We start from the raw sequence: 23841 nt of genomic DNA on the forward strand, positions 1-23841 counted from the left end.
GCGCAGCGGGTTGAGTGCTCATTTTAACTTTTAATTAGAACACAAACAAAACAAAACAAGAAAACGCACGAACGCACAGTAATGCAGGCTACACACAGCAATGCACAAACAACTTCCCAGAAAGGGACAGGTGAAAACAGGGCTACTTAAGTATGACTCTCAATCAGTAACAACGATGTACAGCTGTTCCTGATTGAGAGCAATACCAGGCCAACACAAAGAAATACACAACATAGAAAACCATAGAAATACAAAACAAGAACATGACCCAAAAACCCCGGAACACATAAATCAAACACCCCTCTTACATAAATACATATCCCATAAACCCCGAACCACATAAAACAAATACCCCCTGCCACATCCTGACCAAACTACAATAACCAATAACCCCTTATACTGGTCAGGATGTGACAGTACCCCCCCCCAAAGGTGCAGACCCCGGACGCACCTCACACAAAAATAAACACAAAATAAACCCCCCAAACTAAAGGGAGAGAAGGAAGGGAGGGTGGCTGCCGTCACCGACAGTTCCCGTGCTATACCCCCTCCTCCCCAATCCTCCTACTGTGGAGGTGGCTCAGGCTCTGGCCTTAGTCCACCACCTAACCTGTCCACCCCCGCTGAATACCTCTGGCTGAGGCACATCGCTGTAGACTTCGGGCTGAAGCACTTCGCTGTAGACCTCAGGCTGAAGCACTTCGCTGTAGACCTCGGGCTGAAGCACTTCGCTGTAGACCTCGGGCAGAAGGATGATTCTGGGAGCTCCGGACTGTAGGGCGACTCTGGGAGCTCCGGACTGTAGGGCGACTCTGGGAGCTCAGGACTGTAGGCCGTCTCACTCGGTTCCGGACTGTAGGCCGTCTCACTCGGTTCCGGACTGTAGGCCGTCTCACTCGGTTCCGGACTGTAGGCCGTCTCACTCGGTTTCGGACTGTAGGCCGTCTCACTCGGTTCCGGACTGTAGGCCGTCTCACTCGGTTCCGGACTGTGGGCCATCTCTCTTGGTTCCGGACTGTGGGCCATCTCTAGACGGGGCACTGTCGCCAGACACTCTGGACGGGGCACTGTCGTCGGACACTCTGGACGGGGCACTGTTTCCGGACACTCTGGACGGGGCACTGTTGCCGGAAGCTCTGGACGGGATACTGTCGTCGGAAGCTCTGGACGGGGTACTGTCGTCGGAAGCTCTGGACGGGGACTGCGCGCTGAAAGCCTGATGCGTGGGGCTGGTAGTAGAGGTACCAGACTGGAGACACGCACCCCAAGGCTAGTGCAAGGAGCAGGTACAGGACGAGTTGGACTGGGCTGACGCACTGGAGGCCTGGTGCGTGGGGCTGGTACTGGAGATGCCAGACTGGATACACGCACCCCAAGGCTAGTGCGGGGAGCAGGAACAGGACGAGTTGGACTGGGCTGACGCACTGGAGGCCTGGTGCGTGGGACTGGTACTGTAGATGCCAGACTGGATACACACACCCCAATGCTAGTGCGGGGAGCAGGAACAGGACGAGTTGGACTGGGCTGACGCACTGGAGGCCTGGTGCGTGGTGCTGGCTTTGATGTGCCAGACTGGAAACACGCACCTCAGGGCTAGTGCGAGGAGCGGGAACAGGATACACTGGGCCGTGAAGGCGCACTGGCGGTCTTGAGCGCAGTACTGGCACCACCCTTAAGAAGAGGCACTACTGGCTAACGTTAATGGATAATGTTAGCTAGCTAGCCCACTGGCACTGGCTAGCTTGCTACCTTCACAACAAGACATCGTGGAACACCTTAAGGTATTTTGAAGGTTCATTGAAACAATTAGCTGTTTAACTAGCATGGTTATTAATTTTCTACCACAGACAGCTAGCAAGCTACGATGCACTAAAGTTACTCTAGAGGGGATCACTAACGGTATTTCGCTATTCAAAAAACAAGGGAATTATCTGAAAGTATGTAATCAGACTAGGCTTGGGCGGTATACCGTATACTGAGGTATTTGGAAAAAGACACGGGATGTTTTTTCAATACCGTCAATACCATTGAAACTATTTCTTATAATTTTTTTAATACATTTTATTATTTGTAGTTACTTTTTAAGTAAATACCTGCAGTCAGCTTGTCTAATACGTTAGAAAATAAAGAAGATTGCGTTATTAATTTCACCTGTCACATAATTTTTCATTATGAAGCTTACCGTTAGTCTCCAGTCACGTCGTGTTTGTTTACAAGCACACAACGACGAGAGACCGGAGCCTTGTGAATCACTCACTGTTGGGCAGCATGCCCCAGGTGATCTAATTACAGTATGGAATTCAACTAAATGTTTGCCAGCTAGGTGTCATAACTTATTAAGTTAACTGTCTAAAGTGTGCTAAATGCTCTGAAGTTGTGCATTTGGTTTGCTAATTTAGTAGCTAGTTAGCTATCTAGCTAAGTGGTTAACTTCTTCCAAAATCAAGGATTCGATTGGTAACAGCAGAGAATCCCCTCCTGGATCATGAGCCTTGCTGTCTTTTGTGTGTGCAGAAAACTGTGAGCAGCATTTTTGAGTTACTTACTTGTATAGTTTAGGTCAGACACTGTATAAAATGTTTGCAATGCGTTCATTAGCATTTATTTAGCATTCTCTATGGGATTTGAAATGTACTTGTTGGCATTGCTAACCTTCGGCTTACAGAGTATCAGTGGGGTTTGAAAACAGCGACCCTTGTGGTCAGTGCCGGTAATCCCCAAATATCCCAGTATGGCACAATGTCGGTATGACAATCTGTATACCTCCCAAGCCTACGATCATACTATATAGTGTAACGTCACTTGTACAATAGAACATTTTGTTACGCTTTTGTTTATTTTTTTGGCCCAGCTCTCACACTGTGTCTCTCTTTCTGCCTGTCTCTCTGTGTCAGCATGTCTGTGTGTCTGTCTGTCTGTTTAGGAGTTCCAGATGTGGCTGTGGGAGAGTAGTGGCGGAGAACACTGGAGGGCATCTAAACTTAGCGATAAGCTCATGTAGAACATTTACAAATAAGTATCCCTTATTAAGTACTACTACCTGGATAGATAGGAGGAAGAGGTTGGAAGCATAGATGTAACTACTGTGTACTGAATGTTTGCAAGTCATGACAAGTCATTACTTGACAGTGATTGTGCAACTCAAAGACACATTGTGTCACACACTGAACAGACAGTGTGTGGAGCACCCTTTCTCCTCATAGGCAGTATTCAAATTAGTTGGACATGTTACAAAGTTACTGTCATGTTGCTGATTTCTGTCCCGATGCTCCTCCCTTATCCCGAAGTGTGAACTTGCATACTTCCATGATGAGGAGTTTGAAAGTACACAGCATAAGAGAAGGGTGGAGAATTGGGATATAGGCCTTGTGTGCTCTCTTAACCAACTATTCCTGTAGCTGAGGGTTACAGCGATATTACAATGAGGGGATCCGATTAAGCTGGCACGGGTGAGCGGAGATTGAAAACCGGGCGGCCTCCCGGGCATGAGCCGGGTGCCCCGTTCAAAGTCCACGGCAAAGTCGGCTCAAAACAGTGACGTATGTCAAGACAAGAATGTGGAGTAATTATTTAGGATTCAGAGTGTTCAAATGCAAAGTTTGCTCTTGGTAAAAACACAAATATGTACTTTATTGTCCTTCCCAAGTAAAATTTGTCAAATTCAAGTATAGGTCGACAAATTATGATTTTTCAATGCCGATACCGATACCAATTATTGGAAGACCAAAACAAGCCGATAACGATTATCGGACAATTTTTATATATATATATATATTTGTAATAATGACAATTACAACAATACTGAATGAACAATAAACACATATTTTAACTCAATATAATACATAAATAAAATCTATTTAGTCTCAAATAAATAATGTAACATGTTCAATTTGGCTTAAATAATGCAAAAACCCAGTGTTGGAGAAGAAAGTAAATATGCAATATGTGCCATGTAAAAAAAGCTAACATTTAAGAGCCTAGTTAAATAAAAATAAATAAATAAATTCCTTGCTTAGAACATGAGAACATATGAAAGCTGGTGGTTCCTTTTAACATGAGTCTTTATATTATTATTCCCAGTTAAGAAGTTTTAGGTTGTAGTTATTATAGGAATTATATGACTATTTCTCTCTATACCATTTGTATTTCACATACTTTGACTATTGGGTGTTCTTATAGGCACTTTAGTATTGCCATCCTAATCTCGGGAGTTGATAGGCTTGAAGTCATAAACAGCGCTGTGCTTCAAGCATTGCTAAGAGCTGGCAAACACAGTAAAGTGCTGTTTGAATGAATGCTTACAGGCCTGCTGTTGCCTACCACCGCTCAGTCAGACTGCTCTATCAAATATCAAATCATAAACTTAATTATAATATAATAAACACACAGAAATATGAGCCTTTGGTCATTAATATGGTCAAATCCAGAAACTATAATTTCGAAAACAAAACGTTTATTCTTTCAGTGAACTACGGAACCGTTCTGTATTTTATCGATTGGGTGGCAACCCTAAATCTAAATATTGCTGTTACATTGCACAACCTTCAATGTTATGTCATTATTATGTAAAATTCTGGCAAATTAATTACGGTCTTTGTTAAGAAGAAATGGTCTTTACACAGTTCACAACGAGCCAGGCGGCCCAAACTGCTGCATATACCCTGACTCTGCTTGCACAGAACGCAAGAGAAGTGACACAATTTCCCTAGTTAATATTGCCTGCTAACATTAATTTGTTTTAACTAAATATGGAGGTTTAAAAAAATATACTTCTGTGTATTGATTTTAAGAAAGGCATTGATGTTTATGGTTAGGTACATTGGTGCAACGATTGTGCTTTTTTCGCAAATGCTCTTGTTAAATCATCACCTGTTTGGCGAAGTTGAAGACTGTGATTCGATGATAAATTAACAGGCACCGCATTGATTATATGCAAGGTAGGACAAGCTAGTTAACCTAGTAATATCATCAACCATGTGTAGTTAACTAGTGATTATGTGATTGATTGTTTTTCATAAAATACGTTTAATGCTAGCTAGAAACTTACCTTGGCTCCTTGCAGTCACAAGGTCCTTTTGATACTGCACGCCCATGCTGCACTAGCTACGCAGTCTCCTCGTGGATTGCAATGTAATCGGCCGATTAATCGGTCGACCTCTAAATTCAAGCATGATGTGTGTTTCTTAAAACCTCTCTAGGCTAGGCGGGACGAATTCGTCCCACCTACGTAACAGCCACTGCTATCCTGTGGCGCGATTTTCAAAACCTTAAAAATCCTATTACTTCAATTTCTCAAACATATGACTATTTTACAGCCATTTAAAGACAAGACTCTCGTTAATCTAACCACACTGTCCGATTTCAAAAAGGCTTTACAACGAAAGCAAAACATTAGATTATGTCAGCAGAGTACCAAGCCAGAAATAATCAGACACCCATTTTTCAAGCCAGCATATAATGTCACCAAAACCCAGAAGACAGCTAAATGCAGCACTCACCTTTGATGATCTTCATCAGATGACAACCCTAGGACATTATGTTATACAATACATGCATGTTTTGTTCAATCAAGTTCATATTTATATCAAAAACCAGCTTTTTACATTAGCATGTGACGTTCAGAACTAGCATACCCCCCGCAAACTTCCGGGGAATTCGCTAACATTTTACTAAATTACTCACGATAAACGTTCACAAAAAGCATAACAATTATTTTAAGAATTATAGATACAGACCTCCTCTATGCACTCGATATGTCCGATTTTAAAATAGCTTTTTGGTGAAAGCACATTTTGCAATATTCTAAGTACATAGCCCAGGCATCACGGGCTCGCTATTTAGACACCCGGCAAGTTTAGCACTCACCATAATCATATTTACTATTATAAAAGTTTGATTACCTTTTGTTGTCTTCGTCAGAATACACACCCAGGACTGCTACTTCAATAACAAATGTTGGTTTGGTCCAAAATAATCCATCGTTATATCCGAATAGCGGCGTTTTGTTCGTGCGTTCCAGACACTATCCGAAATAGTAAAGAAGTGTCGCGCGCATGGCGCAATTCGTGACAATAAAATTCTAAGTATTCCATTACCGTACTTCGAAGCATGTCAACCGCTGTTTAAAATCAATTTTTACTACATTTTTCTCGTAGAAAAGCGATAATATTCCGACAGGGAATCTCCTTTTCGGCAAACAGAGGAAAAAATCCCAAAGGCGGGGGCGGTCGGGGTCACGCGCATAAGCCAGTGTCCCTTGATCGGCCACTTGAGAAAGGCGATAATGTGTTTCAGCCTGGGGCTGGAATGACGACATTCTGTTTTTTCCCGGGCTCTGAGCGCCTATGGACGACGTGGGAAGTGTCACGTTAGAGCAGAGATCCTTAGTAAATGATAGAGATGGAAAAGAAGTTCAACAAATGGTCAGACAGGCCACGTCCTGTAAAGGAATCTCTCAGGTTTTGACCTGCCATTTGAGTTCTGTTATACTCACAGACACCATTCAAACAGTTTTAGAAAATTTAGGGTGTTTTCTATCCATATGTAATAAGTATATGCATATTCTAGTTACTGGGTAGGAGTGGTAACCAGATTAAATCGGGTATGTTTTTTATCCAGCCGTGTCAATACTGCCCCCTAGCCCTAACAGGTTAATGATGAACCATGCTGTCTTGTTGACGATGTGACCTGGCAGCACAGATTACGGTTAGATTTTATGTAGGGCGCTCCTCCCTCACTGCTTCCTCCAATTCACGTCATGGGCCATAACCCGGTGCACCCCGGTCCAGCTTAATTCAACTCCCTCAATATAGAGGGGAGAATGACAGAGGAGGAAAAAAACGCTAGTAGAAAGCACAGGGAAAAAATGGCAACTGCACACATAACTCATCCAGAGCCCTTTATAAGATATCTGATGGAAAACATTTAGTAGTGAATTACGTGTAACTTCATCATCTCAGAAAGTATTTATACCCCATGACTTACTCCACATTTTGTTGTTGTGTTACTGGCTTACACACAATACCCCATAATGTCAGTGTGGAATTATTTTAAAGCCTTTATTACAGCAAAGACTAAAAACAGTTGCATTAATTTCCGAATGCAATTGCTGACAGTTTGGAAGAATGTAAACAACACTAAATCAATTATAAGTAATACCAGAGAGGCTGTTCTAACGGAAAAATGTAAAGCCTTTATTACAGCATATTACAGCTGAAATTGTTTATCCAACATGTTATGGTTGCGTGAGGCTTGGTGCTCATGGAATCAGTAGTCTACTAAACAAACACTCAAACAGGCAACAGAAGCAGGATCTGTCTTATTTCTGTATATATACAGTGCCTTCGAAAAGTATTTAGACCCCTTGACTTTTTCCACATTTTGCTACGTTACAGCATTATTCTAAAATTGATTAAATAAATACAAATTCTCAGCAATCTGCGCACAATACCCCATAATGACAAAGAGAAAATAGGTTTTTAGAAATGTTTTCAAACGTATTAAAATTAAAAAACATAAACATAGTATTCAGACACTTTGCTATGTGACTCGAAACTGATCTCAGGTGCATCCTGTTTCCATTGATCATCCTTGAGATGTTTCTACAACTTGATTGGAGTAGACCTGTGGTAAATTCAATTGATTGGACATGATTTGGAAAGGCACACACCTGTCTATATAAGGTCCCACAGTGCATGTCAGAGCAAAAACCAAGCCATGAGGTCAACTGAATTGTCCGCAGAGCTCCGAGACAGGATTATGTCAAGGCACAGATCTGGGGAAGGGTACTACATTTACATTTTAGTCATTTAGCAGATGCTCTTATCCAGAGCGACTTACAGTAGTGAATGCATACATTTCATAAGTTTCTTTTTTTTCTCCATACTGGTCCCCCGAGGGAAACGAACCCACGACCCTGGCGTTGCAAACACCATGCTCTACCAACTGAGCCACACGGGACTAAAAATGTCTGCAGCATTGAAGGTCCCCAAGAACACAGTGGCCTCCATCACTCTTAAATGGAAGAAGTTTGGAACCGCCAGGACTCAACCTAGAGCTGGCCGCCCAGCCAAACTGAGGAATCGGGGGAGAAGGGCCTTGGTCAGGGAGGTGACCAAGAACCTGATGGTCACTCTGATAGAGCTCTAAAGTTCCTCTGTGGAGATGGGAGAATCTTTCAAAAGGACAACCATCTCTGCAGCACTCCAACAATCAGGCCTTTATGGTAGAGTGGCCAGACAGAAGCCACTCCTCAGTAAAAGGCACATGACAGCCCACTTGGACCATGAGAAACAAGATTCTCTGGTGAAACCAAGATTGAACTCTTTGGACTGAATGCCAAGCGTCACGTCTGGAGGAAACCTGGCACCATCCCTACGGTGAAGCATGGTGGTGGCAGCATCACGCTGTGGGGATGTTTTTCAGCGGCAGGGACTGGGAGACTAGTCAGGATCGAGGCAAAGATGAACAGAGCAAAGTACAGAGAGATCCTTGATGAAAACCTGCTCCAGAGCGCTCAGAATCTCAGACTGGGGCAAAGGTTCACCTTCCAACAGGATAACGACCCTAAGCACACAGCCAAGACAACGCAGGAATGGCTTCGGGACAAGTCTCTGAATGTCCTTGAGTGGCTCAGCCAGAGCCCGGACTTGAACCCGATCGAACATCTCTGGAGAGACCTGAAAATAGCTGTGCAGCCACGCTCCCCATCCAACCTGACAGAGCTTGAGAGGATCTGCAGAGAAGAATGGGAGAAACTCCCCAAATACAGGTGTGCCAAGCTTGGAGCGTCATACCCAAGAAGGCTTGATGCTGTAATCACTGCCAAAGGTGCTCCAACAAAGTACTTAGTAAAGGGTCTGAATACTTCTGTAAATGTGATATTTCAGATTTTTTATGTTTAATAAATTAGCAAACATTTCTAAAAAAACTGTTTTTGCCATGTCTTTATGGGGTATTGTGTGTGAATTGATGAGGGGAAAAAACGATTTAATACATTTTAGAATAAGGCTTTAACGTAACAACATTTTGAAAAAGTCAAGGTGTCTGAATACTTTCCGAAGGCACTGTATATACTGAACAAAAAGATAAACACAACAAAAAGTGTATTTCTCTCAAATTTTGTGCACAAATGTATTTAACTCCCTATTCGTGAGCTTTTCTCTATTGCCACGATAATCCATCCATCTGACAGGTGTGGCATATCAAAAAGCTGACTAAACAGCATGATCATTACACAAGTGTACATTGTGCTGGGGACAATAAAAGGCCACTGTAAAATTTGGTCACAGAACACAATGCCCCAGATGTCTCAAATGTTGAGGGAGTTGTCAACTGTCATGCTGACTGCAGCAATGTCCAACATAGCTGTTGCCAGATAATTAAATGTTAATTTCTCTACCATAAGCCGCCTCCAACGTCATTTTAGAGAATTTGGCAGTACATCCAACCGGCCTCACAAATACAGGCCAAGTGTAACCACGCCAGTCCAGGACCTCCATATCTGCGCACTGATGTGTTTCAGCGCACATTAGTGCACTGGAACACATCCTCTGTCCAGTGTCTGTTCTTTTGCACATCTTAATCTTTTCTTTTTATTGACCAGTCTGCAATATGGCTTTTTCTTTGCAACTCTGCCTAGAAGGCCAGCATCCTGGAGTCGCCTCTTCACTGTTGACGTTGAGACTTGTGTTTTGCAGGTACTATTTAATGAAGCTGCCAGTTGAGGACCTGTGAGGCGTCTGTTTCTCAAACCAGACACTCTAATGTACTTGTCCTCTTGTTCAGTTGTGCACCGGGGCCTTCCACTCCTTTTTCCATTCTAGTTAGAGCCAGTTTGCTCTGTTCTGTGAAGGGAATAGTACACAGTGTTGTACGAGATCTTCAGTTTCTTGGCAATTTCTCGCATAATTTCTCAGAACAAGAATAGACTGACTAGTTTCAGAAGAAAGTTCTTTTTTTCTGGCCATTTTGAGCCTGTAATCAAACCCACAAATGCTGATGCTCCAGATACTCAACTAGTCTAAAGAAGGCCAGTTTTATTGCTTCTTTAATCAGCACAACAGTTTTCAGCTGTGCTAACATAATTGCAAAATGGTTTTCTAATGATAAATTTGCCTTTTAAAATGATCAACTTGGATTAGCTAAAACAATGTGTCATTGGAACACAGGAGTGATGGTTGCTGATAATGGGCCTCTGTACGCCTTTGTAGATATTCCATAAAACAATCTGTAGTTTCCAACTACAATAGTCATTTACAACATTAACAATGTCTACACTGTATTTCTGATCAATTTGATGTTATTTTATTGGACAAAACATTTGATTTTCTTTCAAAAACAAAGACATTTCTAAGTGATCTTTTGAACGGTAGTGTATATATATATATATAATATATATATATATATATATATATATATATATATATATATATATTACCAGTTAGAGAGAGTGGAAACGATATAGCAAAATGAAGCATTGTGATTGATTCATCAAATTTGATTAATCATTTGAATTATGTCTTAAACCACATGGAAAAGTATAATTATTTTTTATTTTTGTCACAACTCATGCTGTTACAACAAGGAAAGAAAATGGCAAACATGAGAAATAATTTGTCATTTAACCATGTACATGTTTTACGTATCAGTGTTGTACTGGATAGTACCATGGAAATTAGTGCTGAGCGATTAGTGATTTTTGAGGTTGGTTCGGATTCGATTCGATTATTAAAAAATAATCAAGGTTTTTCGGTTTTGATAATTGTTTTAGATATTAAATGTGTTATGCATTATGTAATTTGAATGCTGTAACAACACAGAATAAAACAATTAATATAAGTCCCATAATGGTACCGCTTATCACTTATTAACCATAATTTATTATTACTTTACTTTACTTTAATAAAATATTTGTTTTACTTGATGACTTTATTATTTCATTCCAAGTCATCGTCTCATATAGAGCTTCTGCCTATGCTGTCTGATAAAAATCACTATTTTAGTAGTTCTTCAAAGTAAACACGGCAAACCTTTCTGACTGCTAAATACCAACTAACACTTAGATCATGTATTTTCAGGCACGTAAAGCAACTACTTTCTATCTCTCTATATCGCACATTCTCTCTTTTCTCAATCTTTCTGTCTTTCACCACACAATGGATAGTTTAAGCGGGCACGCAATGGATTATGGTTATTGTACTAAAAACTTAACATGTTCTCTGCGCTAAACGATGTAGAATATTGGCCTATTGGAAACTACAACTCCCGTGTGGCTCAGTTGGTAGAGCATGGTGTTTGCAACGCCAGGGTTGTGGGTTTGATTCCCATGGGGGACCAGTACGGAGAAAAAAATTTATGAAATGTATGCATTCACTACTGTAAGTCGCTCTGGATAAGAGCGTCTGCTAAATGACTAAAATGTAAATGTACTACATCGCACAGTTCAGACTTGATCTGATTTATCTCTACAGAAACTGCACATCGAGCTCACAGATAAAAACAAACAAAAAGGAATTCAAATAATTGAACCAACCTCTGTCAATTAGTTGTTATAAAATGAAAAATAACCGAAATGTCGGTTAATCGCTCAGCACTCCTGAATATTAAACACAATTTTTTAATTTATTTTTCAAATTGGCAGGCATTATGCATCCTCATGAACATTATAATTTTATATATTACTTCGAATTTGAATTTTGTCACAAAAAATGCATACCCATTTAGGAAAAGGAAACATGATATTGCCACCCCAACATGATCACTCTGACTTCCTACTCTTTTGCATTGGGATCAGGTACAACTATGTTTACCCTCCCCCAAAATGAATATTTATGAGAGAATGCCCCACCTACAACTTGTCACCTGAATGCATTTTTTATTTTATTTGAAGGGTTTGGGCAAAGGCTGAAATTGGGGTTGAGAGTTAACCTTTTAATTGACAAAGTGTAACTTTGAGGTATTGAGGACAGCTTCAACATGAGTGTGCGAGGGTTAAACCTTTGGTAAACTAGCGGCCTAAAGGCAGCATAGCTAGTGCTAATAGCATCCTTAGAAAATATTTTTGCAGAAGTAGCAGTATCTGTTTTGTTGCCTGCTGAACTGTTATATGCTGAGAGGAGAAAAGCACCTCGGCTGTTCCTGGCTTTGAAAACAGCAGCCACACAAACCTATTTGCGGCGGTGTGTGTATTTTCAAGGAGAACATGCCCCGAGGCAACACGCAGATTCAGTTTCTCCTGTTCCGTTCCGGACTTCCAAAAACAAAGGAATTCCAGAGAAAATAAAGACAGGAAGGCACCCCCCACCATGTCGCATACACACACAGAGACACACTCCTCTCATGATATACAATTATATTGATAAGATATATCAGAAAGACATGTACTTCCAACATGACATCCAGAGAGGTGTGTGCGTACAGTACACAGACAGGCAAGTCTTAATTCTTAGGCCTAATCCCTGTCCGTGTCTGCTCTTTACAATCCCACCCAGCACACTATGCACAGATCTGGGATCAGCTTTTCCTTTCCTTATCTATTAGGAAGCAGAAAGGTGAAACTCCTAACAGTTGTTAGGGAAATAACATTACATTTTATGTGTATTATAAGGCACTATAAAGGATGTTATGAAGTATTATATGCAGGTTTGGTTTAAGACATTTTATTTTTTATTTTATTTAATCCAGTCGGATAAACACTCCAAACAGCCTACCCGGCATTCGGAGGCGTCCGCATGGTCCTAAAGCACACTGTTGCCTCGTTTTATAATCACATTCCAATGATAAAACTGGGGCGGACAAAAATGCAATTTCAGAATGTGGGAGGGACATGTCCGCCCCGTCCCCAGTAAAAATTGCGCCCCTGATTATACATTTGTACTTCATAGAAAGTGTTCCCAAACCGACTGACTCTAGAGCTCGCTGCCCTGACAATTCCAAATTCTGCTAACTTTGAAGTCATCTGCCTTGCTTCCTATAGCCTTTTGTTGTTCTTGGTTCTAAACACATATGTTCCTGAGAAACAGGGATTTTAGCATCTTTATATCATTTTGAGAGAGTGCCGTGGTTTTTCAACAGATGGCATGGGGAGACAATGACAAACATTGTTTTGGAGGCTGGGCCCTGGCAAGCACCACACAGTGGATCCTCGCTAGTCTCCAGAATACACACACGCACACACACACATGATTAGTCTGCTCCCATTACTGAAATGATAAACGATCAGTTCAACAATGGCTTCTGTCTTCTCGGAACAACAGCCATTCTACTACTGCATGGGAGAGAGGAACATAATACTGTATCTGGTGAAACACATCGATTTGCTGATAAACCGGGGAGATTGATTGCAGATATGGTAACTGGTAATTGATTAAAGACTAAGTATTAAAAATACATTTTCAATATAGTTTTATTTCTGTAGTTTAGATATACAGTATTTTTGAGTGATATGATTTCACTGAATCACTGAAGTGATTAAACTATTTTAATTAGACATGTACACAACAGCTGTCATGGGATGAGACAAACACGCTTTTCCTCCTGCCCTCTCTGCTCTCTCTTTTGCTCTCCCACTCTCTCTCTTTCTCCCTCTGTCTCTTTCTCCCGCTCTCTCTCTCCACAGCGAGGGAGGAGGTTTTAAATATGTCTCTTTATCTGAGCCGCCCAGGCAGCAGGGGTATGAAAGGACCGGCAGGGCTTAGAACCCTGGGAAACAGCCCCCCCCCCCCCCCACACACACCACACCACACACACACACACACACACACACACACACACCACACACACACACACACACACACACACACACACACACACACACACACACACACACACACACACACACACACACACACACGGAAACAGCCTGCCTCACACTGCCAGAGTCACAATGAGGGGAGGATGTCACACACACACTAATGCACACAGAGAGCACAAACACGTCACAGTCACACACACTCTCTCTCACACACTCTCTCTCTCTCTCTCTCTCTCCAAAGGACACACTCTCTGCTGGCTGAGTTGTTGTGAGAAGGCAGGCAGGCAGGGAGAGACAGAGCTGTCCTGGGAAGTGGGTTTTGCAGTGGCATGCCAATTTGATCTTGGGACATGTGGGCAAACAACTAAACAATGTTTACAGTGTGCAACAAAAACAGAAACTCATCTGTATATTAGTGTAACGAACTCGCCTCGCCTATTACTGCCTGAATATTCCATACTCAGGAAATATGGATACTGCATGCATAGCAGTTTTAATTGAATAGGGTCCGTCATTCATAAATGCTAGTATGACATATTTTGTAATTGATGACTTCCTGTGACATTCATTTAGAATAATATGAATGTAATTCAGGAAGTCTTCTTTTCTCTATTACACAACACCCTAATATCTTCTAACATTTGACATTCGCTCTGTGTACAAATGTCTATGCAAATGTCTATGTCAGAGAACAAGTACAGTATGTGTCCCTAGAGGGCATGTTGGATGTGATTCTACCGCCTTCATACAGTCTACAAATCATAACTCTCCATCTCAGACACACACACACACACACACACACACACACACACTTATACTAATACATTTGAGTCCAGAGGCTTGGCAGAGGCTGTAGTACACTTACATACAATCAGGGAGGCTATATTTAGGCAACAAGGCTTGAGGAGGTGTGGTATATAGCCAATTTACCACGGCTAAGGGCTGTTCTTATGCACAATGTAACGTGGAGTGCCTGGTTACAGCATATAGCCGTGGTATATTGGCCATATATCACAAACCCCCGAGGTGCCTTATTGCTATTATAAACTAGTTACCAATGTCATTAGAGCAGTAAAAATAAATGTTTGGTCATACCCATGGTATACGGTCTGATATACCATGGCTGTCAGCCAATCAGCATTCAGGGCTCAAACCACCCAGTTTATATTATCAAATGAGAGCCACATGACCCTGACAGCTCACAGAAAGGAAAGCTGACACACTGAACTCACCAACCCAGCATGGAGACAGAGAAAAGACTAATGAGCTAGGTTGCGTCCCAAATGGCACCCTATTCTCTATATAGTGCACTACTTTTGACCAAAGCCGTGGACAAAAGGAGTGCATTATATGGGGAAAAGGTTACATGTGGGACACAGCCCTACTGTACTGTACTCACAAGAAAACAACACATTCTGAAGATGAGGACAATGTATTTGTCTGGTTTGAACAGGATTTACAAGACAAACATACACACGCACATTGCTCAGACTAACAAGACACACACAATCCCTCTCTCCCTCTCTCTGATCACACACACTTCACTGCCAGTGAGTGAAGATTTCATCAGCAGTAAAAAATGTGAAGGTAATTGCCTCCAATGGTGAGAAATCTTGAGTGCAGGCAGCCAGCCAGCCAGTCAACCAGTCAGTCAGGCAGTGAAACAGGTAGTCATGGTGGATGGACAGACAGACAGACGGTCATAGGGAAAATGTTGTTCTCCTCGTCCTTGTTCTCCTTGAACTCTCATATTGTTTCTGTGTAGCCTCCTAGCCAGGTGTCATTTCTGATTCAAGGAGCCCTGCTCCAGCACTGTTCAGACACAGTCACTTCAGAAGGGAACTGAACAGGATGTGGCCATTGCAACAATCCCTTCCCTGCACTCGTTACTCAAAGAACCAACGAACGTCAAATCAAACATGCATAAGCCAGTGACAGGGTAAGGCCAGTGAGCTCTCTATTTCCCATCTCTCTCTCTCTCTCTCTCTCTGCTCACTCACATTCAATTTCTCTGTTTCTGCTTCTCTCTTCACTCACACACACATTCAGTTTCTCTACCTCTCTGTATCTACCACTCTCTCTCTCGCTCACTCTGCCTCTCTCACGGTAAGGCACTTTTCGAGACTGAAGCTACTAGCTGTTGTAATAACTTACTGTAGTAAAGGCACTTATGAAACGAGTGCGTGGTACCGATTGACCTTCCCCCTAGAAGACTGGTCTGAGGCTGATTGGCAGAGGTAAATGGATAGATAGGCCTCACAGGGCAGCAGGCAGGCGGGCAGCAGGCAGGCAGGCAGGCAGCACTCACAGGTGTGTGAATCATCTGAACCCTCTGGACCCCAGGAAGAGTAGCTGCTGCTTTTGCAACAGCTAATGGGGATCCTAATAAAATACCAAGTACCAAACCAATTTGATCGAATGATGATGTAGCCTCTCTCTCTACCTCATATTACTGGACAGCTGCAATTTGAAAGAAGGTTCCAGAGATATATATGGCTACAACCTTCTCTGTCTGTTGCGCTGGATGTTGTCGTAGCACAAGCAAGACACAGTCTACACATTGCATTGGGGGCAAATCAATTAGCGTTTTGTGTGAGGATGTAATCTTTATAGTTATGCTCCCATTTAGCCAGCAGTCTGCCTCCTGTTTAGACAATGTTGCAATGATGATGAAAAAATGACATTAAAAAAACGCTATTGACTGCCTGTCTGTGTCTTGCTTATTTGATATGCTGTGAAGGCTATCTGCTTGCCGAAATAGCTGGATGGTAAACCCTTCCAGAAACAATAACTTGAAATTGCTAGACAACCTGTTTGTGTCGTTCTTATGTTTGCAACAGCCTAACATTACTGTTACAACAGAAAAATAACTAGGTTTATTCTAACTCTTTTGTGTACAACCGGCAGCGGAGCCATGGAGTGACTGAGCAGCAGCTGATATTTTTTTGCAACAGCAAGTCGAGTTCCAGAAAATACGGAACTACAGCTAATGCTGCACAAACAATTCAAATCAAATGGAATTACGACCAGGAGACTATTATGCAGTCAAATGAATCAATAACCTTTCGGAGAGAGATAATACATGAAATGGAGTGAACACTGATGCAGTCAAATTATAATGGAACACTTTAGATATGAAGTAATATGTCCAAATAAACCTCCATGCAGTTTAGATTTCCCTAATATGAAGGACTGACAATGTGGTCTGTGGGGGAAGCATTTAAAAAAAAACATATTTCTCTACTTGGAGATATTTTCCCTGTTGTACATTTCTACAATATACAAAAGGCAAATTGAAGCATTTTAAATACAACTATGATATGTTCAACAACACAGAGAGAATCTGACAGACAGAAACAAAGGTTGTCTTCTGCTATGGGACAGACAGTCGGATGCGAGGGGAGTGGGTGGTATATGGGCCAACGGCAAGACACAAGCAGACAGAGAATCCATGTCTAGTGAGTCTGATTGAACGTCAGCCAACAATTTCATAATACTCCACAATAGAATACTAAGAGTAAGGTGAAAAGTCAAGCTGTCACAGCAGTGAATAGTGTAGCGCAGGTTCTACATTCTCAGCTCAGCTCTAGGCTCTGAGGCTGTGGGTGGGGAATTTGAATAGATAGAAGAGGAAGAAGCATGGAACTACTACAGATTTATGATTGAGCGAGGAGCAACAGCAGTTTATACATTAGAGCTGGACCATATTGACAAAAATCCATATTGCGATAAATTGCCAGAATTGATGCAATAACAATAAATAGAAAGATACGTTTGTAACATTATTGTGCACCTTTAACCTACTACTACCGGTTAGATGGTTGTAGCAATCAACTGTTCCATTAACAATCACCCATATTAGCAAACTTATTTCATTTAGAACTTCACATTTCTCTAGTATAGGCAACTTATCGTAAGGAACGATTTCAGTAGAATGCTTGCGATAATTGATTGGTATGGTCAGTGTCGATCATTTTGGGTTTATCGCCCCAGCTCTAGTATACATTTCCTGAGTACTGAGGCTGTGGGTGAGGCTACCGATTTCTGAGTGAGGAGCAACAGAATCATAATACACATACATGCCTAGTTCCAATACGCATATGGTTCATTTCCTTGTTTCCTTTCATTGTCTCGTTTTCTCCACTTATCCACTCACCCGCACAGACAGCCCATAAACACAGCATTGAGTTCCAATTGTATTGATTGGCTTTCATTCATCGTCTGCTTTCCTTCATGACTGCTGACAGATGAAAAGGTTGGATGGATGAGCTTCTCTCATTCAACTTTCACCTCTTAACTTGACTGACCAGTGAGATAGGGTGTGTATGGTGTGAGGCTTTACTTCCACTTTATAAGTGTTGTTAACTGTAATCTGTAACTAATGTATGCTATTAACACATTGTTACATGCTGCATCTATTAATCAATTATAAACGTAAAACGTTCCAGTTTTCTTCAGGACATGGTACATATTTTCATATTGCAACTGTGATTATTGTACATTAAATGACCTATATCATAACATAAACGCATACCATTCATGTGCAGTGATTCTATTATAGCCCATATCCCTGTAGCAGTATGAGTTTCACTGAAGTGGGATCAATCTGATTACTTAACCATGCCCCTTTACATTTTTATACATTTACTTTAGTTTATTTAGTAAATATTTTCTTAACTATTTATTGAACTGTATTGTTGGTTAAGGGCTTATAAATAAGCATTTCACGGTAAGGTCTACACCTGTTGTGTAGACATGTGACAAATACAATTTGATTTGACATCTGAAGTGGAATCACACATCCATACTTTCCCTCTGAACTAACGCAGCCGCTCCAACTAGCGTTTCCTCCGACTCCCCTGCTTCACTAAAGAGAGAGGAAAGGGGTATTCTCTCCCTCCCTCTCCTCCCGTTCGTTCAGTGCAGTCTACAGGTTTTTTTCCGCTGTGACTTGGCTGCTCTCTCTCTCTCTCTCCCCTCATGGTCCGAGTGGAGAGAGCAATGAAAGAGAAGCCAGTGCTGCTCCCTCCTCTTCTCCCTCCCACCCACCGGGAGGCCCGCCCGCCGCTGCCCCGGCTGGCCTCACATCCAGACGGAGGAATTTATCAGGGAGGGCTCGCCAGAGACTCCGCCGCCCGCTGCACACACAGCGGCCCAACCAGAAGAGCTCAACTCTTGTCTCTCAGCGGAACTTTTGGCCGTATAATAGCGCAGTCGGGAAGGTTGTTGAAATGAATCAGCCTTCTACAATAAATGGCACATTTGTGCATGTCTGACAGAACAAATATAATGCAAGATAGAAAGGTTATTTTAACAGTGACATAATAACCTATGCGGGGCACGGATAGGCTACAAAGTTAGAATACATATTGCGAGCGGGAGATACATAGGCCTTCATTGTAACACTTTAAGAACATGCCAATACAGCTAACGGCAAGTCTTTGTGATATGCTATTATTACAACAGGTAGGCTATTAGAAAGCAGTCAACTCAGTCCAACCTTTTTTTGCTTACTGAACTATTGACATACCCGTACATTCCAAGATTAACATTCCCATCTGCTCAGCGAGCTGATTAACGTCAATTGTTTACCAACAATCAGCCTTCTCGAGCATATGGAGCCTATTTTACAAACCCATAAACATGCACATACACCAATGTGAAATCATGCACCCATCATATCTATACAGGCGAGCATGCACCTCCGTATCTCGTAGCTAGCTAGGCTACCTCGTCTCACACTATGTTAAAGTGACTTGAGGATAGGACATTGCTCAATGTAGGCTAAACGCATGCACGGACCAGATCTAGCTAGACGGATTTATTCCTAGGCAGACTGGGACACAATAGCAAAATCCGCTATCCAGTTTAGGCTAGATATAACTGCTAGTTCTGTTCTGATTCTCTGGCTTCTAGGAGGTCAGTCTATTGTTAGCGCTGGGGTTGAGTCTGGGCAGCGAGAAGCGAACCCATCCAAGGCAGTAATGACCACACACAAAATCCTGTCTCTCTGTGCAACCAACCCACGGCAAGGTGTGATAGAATAGCCTACGATACGGAAACAACCAAGGAACGGAACTTACTTTTAGCTTGGAACCTCGGCTAGAAGAAGAAATCCACTTTGTTTTCCCGAATCTCGTGTATACTGCGTTCCTTTTCACTTTAAAATACAAGAAAATAGCGCCCACTGTACCGTTGGTGTGTATGAGTGACTGAAACAACTACCGTACAGAGCCACAGCAAGTTGAAGTGTCAAATTACACTGGCTGTTCAGTTACCACAGAGGGAGCCATGCTTCGGGGCTGCTGACAAAATGTGTCCCAGATTCAGGTGGTGGGAGCGATTTAGGAATACTCCAGGAGTGACAGACCGACCATACAGAAGGCTACGAGAGACTGTAAACCTCTGAACGGACGGGACTGCAATCATTCGACCACCGACAGCGTTTGAATTTCGATTTTTAGTGGAGGTGATGTGTTTGGTGATGCATGTTAAACCATCTGAATACATTATTGAAATACTTCTAAGCTGTTGAAATCATATCACAAAAAAACGTTTTTAAACCATTTTTACAATTTAATAGATGTATATTAGGACTAATATTAATTATATAAATTATAATAATAACGAATAGAAGGCTAATAACGCTGCTAATACACAAATCATTACAAATAGCCTATGCCTTTGTAATAATAATAATAATAAAACACTATTCACAATATTCATAATAATACTCATTATAACCATAGCCTAATTGAAATAATAGGCTAAAATAATAAATTGGGCTAGTGGCATATTAATAACATAAACAAATGATTGTTGTTATGATTAGGCTATTATTTTCTTACAGCTCCTCATCATCATCGTCATCTCTGAATAACAACATGGTTGATATCCTATCTTTTACATGTCATATGCGCTCTCAGTAGGCTACAGAGAGCCAGAGCACCATGCAGTGATTCGGGAAGTATCAGGTTCCGTATTTTGCGAGTCTCCGGTCTCCAATGGAAGCTACAGAATAACAAAGACATGTTTGAGAGTCGAGCAGTGAGCAGCAGCGGCTACAGCAGTAGGCTTGGCTGATCGGTGACGTCAAGGAACAATGTGGTTTACACTAGTTACCAGATCCACAAAGTCAAAATTAGCTAGGCCCGGCCTAGATCGTAAAAATTCATAAAAACTAAAATTATATTTTTGGTCATAATTTCAGGTTAAGATTACGCATAAGGTTAGCAGCTGGTCAATGTTATGGTTAGGTTTAAAATCACATTCTAAGAAGATAAAATATAGAAATAGGCGGGGTTTATGACTTTGTGGCTGTGGTAACTAGTGACGACAGAACAACGTCTCCCCGACATACACGCGCGCACACACACGAACGAATGCACATTTGCGCGCGAACGCACGCACGCGCACACGCACTCACACACACAGAGAGAGAGAGAGAGAGAGAGAGCGAGAGCAGGCAGACTCTTCTCAGCTAGTGAAGCACAGCTGAACTGCCCGGAGGGAGGGCCGAGCAGTGCCGAAGCTGGAACAGTGCATCAGATAGAATCACTCACTTCTCATGCTGTGCTTGTTTCTCTTCCTCCCTCTCTCTCTCCCTGCATGTCTCTGCCCCTCTTTTCTTCTCACTCTTTCTCCACAAGTCATGCAGTGTTGCAGCACTGGACTTCCAGGTAGTGCTTAATTATTTAAATATTTGTTATACAAGCAGTCAGTACATTTTAAGTTAATAGTCATGCAATATTATATAATGAGTAATGTAATAAGACCTTGCAAGTAAAAAAATAAAGGTTCTTACATGGTTCTTCCTCAGCTCTACATTTCCTTGGAGAACTATTGCCCAATAAAGAACCTTACAGTTAAGTGTAGGGTTCTTGACTTGGCATCTACGGTTCTTCAGAATTCTAAATGGTTCTTGAAATGTATGGGAGCCTTCAATGTATGGAATGGAAGCTAGTGTTAACTACTGTTTATTTTTTCAGTGTAACATTTCTAGTGTTGATTCAAGAGTTAAATTAACACTGTAAAGAGTGAAATTAACACTCAGTGGTGTAAAATAACTCCAGTGTAGGTGTTAATAACCAGAGTTGAATCAAAACCATGCCCATCATAGTCATTCCCAGCTTGCTCCTTTGCAGGAAGATATTTTTAATTGTTTGTTTCAATATCAATGTTTTTGATGAATTAATTCGATGCTACTCAAATATAAATAACATAAGTGTTTCTAAACTATTCCAATATGTTACTTTGACTTATTCACCCATTACTGAAATGGTTGTTCAAGTTCAGATGTTCAAGGCAGTGTCATATCGTACTCTTCCCAATGCAGGTTGTGGGCGAATACATTTTTAAAATGTTGTATATCCCCACTTTGGCTGGATTTCAATAGGAATTACAAATCACATTGCAAGCCATCACAATGTGACTTGCAGGCCTGATGTGGCCTATAAACTATGAGTTTTAGGTCACTGTAATAGGGTATAACTAGGCACTCAAATGAAGGCCTTATGAAATATGTATTGTATTATCTTAAAACCCTACAGCTGGAATCTGGTCCATGTGATCCGGAACATTGGGACATCCCAACCCCATTGAAGCTGAAATTTTAAATGGTTATGGTAAGGGTTACGGTTAGGGTTATGGTTATGGTAAGGGTAGGGGTTCGGGTTACAGTTAGGGTATTCAACTCTGGTCCTGGAGGGCCGAAACATTTCTGGGTTTGGATTTTTGTATGGTTCTTCAATGGCATCGCTCTCAACAACCTTATTTGGTTCTAACTTGCACCTTTATTATTAAGGATGTGGTTGAGTGTGAATGTTACATAAATAATTGTCACATGTGCTCCCTCTCCGGTCTCTAGGTCACCAGGCTGCTCGTTATGGCGAACACCTGTCACCATCGTTACGCACACCTGCACATCATCAGACTCACCTGGACTCCATCACCTCCCTGATTACCTGTCCTGTATATGTCACTCCCTTTGGTTCCTTCCCCAGGTGTCATTGTTTCTGTTCCAGTGTCATATCTGTGCGTTGTTCGTGTTTCTTGTTTTGTATTATGTTGAGTTTATTTATTAAAACACTCACTCCCTGAACTTGCTTCCCAAATCTCAGCGCACATCGTTACAATAATATCAGATAATACATATCGTTCCAATAATGGTATCATAATCATGTAAATTATATTAGTCTAGCTTAAAAATAATCACTTGTTTTTATTTAATAAACTTTTATAAGACATCAAATGCACTTTTAAAATTACTACTTTGTATAAATCAAAAGTATTTTTTCTAGGATATTATCAATGACTCAGATAGTGAAGTACTACAACAGCAGAATGTGCTCCAATAGGCAGTTCCTCTAGAGTTGGTGATTGATTTAAACGGTACTTCAGGTTTAAATTCTCCCCCTTCGCACTACACGACAGGGTTTGACACACACACACACACACACACACACACACACACACACACACACACACACACACACACACACACACACACACACACACACACACACACACACACAACACACACACACACACACACACACACACACACAAAGGGTTTTCTGTTGAAAAGTAGTCCCAATGGTGGGCTGTAAAGGGTGAGAGCAGGAAGAGAGAGAAGAGAGAGCAGGGCTAAGAACTCTCAGGAGAGTACAGAACAAAGACTATAAAGAGTGTTAGGACCCTATTTGGATGGCTTTTTGGTTGATTTAGATGTAGTTGTAATTTTAAATAATATAGAAATATTATACAAATCCAGGTTCAGGAATATTTTTGATTAATACTCTCCTCTGCCATATGTACACACATACTGACCAACAGCCATCATTAGCTTCCCTCCTTCAGTGCTAGTGACAGTAATGTTATGGGGGGCTGGGAGCTAGAGACTGGGGGTCAACCCCACCCAGGCAGAAATATCATGGGGGCTTCACTCCACCCGGGCCTGGTTGTCACAGAGCAGAATGTCTCAAGGACGCCCTGTCTCCTAGTCGGGACAGGAAACCCACACACAGGACAGCACTCCTCTCCACACAGGCTGACAGGGATAAATGTGGAGGCTGACATCACCAGCTCCG

The 23841-nt window shown here is 41.7% G+C and overlaps 1 protein-coding gene across 4 annotated transcripts in view; it reads right to left on the minus strand.

The window, feature by feature from the left end:
- The window catches only part of LOC106608394 (zinc finger MIZ domain-containing protein 1), a 195969-nt gene extending 175953 nt beyond the window's left edge, over positions 1-20016 (minus strand). For all 4 annotated transcript variants that reach the window (XM_045722019.2, XM_045722012.2, XM_045722017.2 and 1 more), the window contains exon 1: positions 19837-20016. The gene's annotated coding sequence lies outside the window, so the exon portion shown is untranslated. The remainder of the gene's footprint in view (positions 1-19836) is intronic.
- Positions 20017-23841: the final 3825 nt, after the last annotated feature.

This window comes from Salmo salar, chromosome 01 (assembly GCF_965601325.2).
Source record: "Salmo salar chromosome 01, fSalSal1, whole genome shotgun sequence".
NCBI lineage: Eukaryota > Metazoa > Chordata > Actinopteri > Salmoniformes > Salmonidae > Salmo > Salmo salar.